General features: G+C 33.9%; 1 non-coding gene across 1 annotated transcript; it reads right to left on the reverse strand.

Annotated features, from left to right (window-relative positions):
* Nucleotides 1-1,075: 1,075 nt before the first annotated feature.
* Nucleotides 1,076-1,177, reverse strand: LOC127742679 (small nucleolar RNA R71). The gene has a single exon (XR_008004036.1). It is a non-coding gene; the product is annotated as a small nucleolar RNA R71 (small nucleolar RNA).
* Between the last annotated feature and the right edge of the window lie 943 nt (nt 1,178-2,120).

The following is a 2,120-nucleotide window of genomic DNA, read 5'->3' on the forward strand; positions in this document are numbered from 1 at the left end:
TAACCTCTTTTCTTAATTGGTTGGCCAAAGAATTGGCGATTAGTTAATTAAAGAGAAATTGGATTGTTAAGGAATTGAAATTTAATTATATATGATTTTGTCGTGATTGATCTCTGCAATCCTCAAATAAATAAACACAAAGATTGTTTTTCTAGAGAGTGAATATCTCTAAAATCTTAACATTCTCACCATTATTGTTTTCACTCATTGTTTGCTATTTACAATTGTCCTCTGTTTACATGTTTGAATTCTTCACTTCTCAGTTATTGATTTGTCTAATTAGAATAATCAATTAATTATTGTTGCTTAATCCGTTAATCCTCGTGGGAATGATAACCTACTCATTGTGGTATTACTTGATATGATTCGGTGCACTTATCGAGTTGTGTTTTTGCAAAAATCTATATCAAATTTTTGGCACCCTTACCGAAGATCAATTGAGATTGATAACTACTACATTAATTAATTCTCTAAATTAGACTTTTTATTTTTCTTTACTACTCACTAGAATTTTCTCTACTATGATGTTGAAAATTTCAATTTTCTTGTTAGATGTATGTTTTCATGGAAGGTTACAAGGACAAGAAACCTCTTAAATTTGAGAAAAAAAATCAAGAAATGAGAGAAAAATTGAAGAAATTAAAGAGGAGCTAAAGAGCATCATGGCAGACAATAACAACAAGAACCCCAACAATAATGTCAATGCTAGAAGGACTCTTGGATTTTTCGCTAAATTCACTCCTGGAAATTGTAGAAGCAGCATTATAGCACATGCTATGGAGGCAAACAACTTTGAGTTGAAGTCCCAACTCATCACCTTGGTGCAACAAAATTGTCAATTTAGTGAGAATCCTCAAGAAAATCCTAATATGCACATATCTAACTTCCTACAAATATGTGAATAGTCAAATCCAATGGCATCTCTGCTGAAACCTATTGATTGAGGTTGTTTCCATTCTCTATAAGGGACCAAGTTAAGCAGTGACTTGAAACTCAACTAAAGGAAAGCATAGCAACATGGGATGATTGTATCAATAAGTTCTTAACCAAATTCTTTTCACTACAGAGGTTGGCAAAGCTGAGACATGATATCCAGACCTTCATACAAAAAGATGGAGAATCTCTTTATGAAACTTGGGAGAGGTATAAAGAAATGATGAGAAAGTGCCCTTCGGATATATTTGCTGACTATGTACAACTTCAAATTTTTTATGATCGAATTACTCCCACTTCAAAAAACTTACTCGACTCCTTAGCTGGAGGATCCATGCACAAGAGAAGCCTTGTAATTAATTGAGATCGTGGCCAATAATTAATACTTGTATTCCTCTGAAAAAACCATGAAAAGAGGAGTGATGAAATTAGATATGCTAGACACTATTTTGGCACAAAATAAAATTATGTCTCAGCAAATCTCGTCACTCACAAAGAAATTAGGTACATGAAAGTCTCCGCAATGGCAACACAAGTGAGTTGTAACTTGAACCACTCTAATTTTAATTCGGACAATCAAGAGTCAAAGAACTTCACTGCACCTCATAAACAACAATTCCAGCTCATACAACCACAAATACACCAAAGACTTTCTACTTTAGAAACCAAATTTTTCTCTCTTGAAACCACTATTGAAAAATTATCCCAAGCCATTACTACAATAGCCCAAATCACCTCTACATTCATGCAACAAACTCAAAGTTTCATAGACAAGACAAGAGCTAACTTTCAAAATTAAAGTGCATTCATAGAAACTTAGAAGTGCAAGTGGGACAAATTACCAAGCAACTCACAGAGAGACCATCCAACACTTTCTCAAGTGACACAATACCTAATTCAAGAGAAGAATGCAATACCATTAACTTGAGAAATAGAAGGATAGTTAGCAAAAAGGATGAAGACCCCACTAAAATACCAAAGGAGGACCTGGAAGAAGAGAAGCAAGAGAATGAGGGCATTGTTCATGCACTAACAATTAAAGCTCCAAAAGAGAAGGAAACATTGACTTTTTACCAACTAAGAATTTCTTTCCCTCAAATGTTCAAGAAACAGCACCTTGATAGACAATTCTCTAACTTCTTAGAAGTGTTAAAAAAGCTTCACATCAACATTCCATTCATAGAAGC

Source organism: Arachis duranensis, chromosome 1 (assembly GCF_000817695.3).
Source record: "Arachis duranensis cultivar V14167 chromosome 1, aradu.V14167.gnm2.J7QH, whole genome shotgun sequence".
Classification (NCBI taxonomy): domain Eukaryota; kingdom Viridiplantae; phylum Streptophyta; class Magnoliopsida; order Fabales; family Fabaceae; genus Arachis; species Arachis duranensis.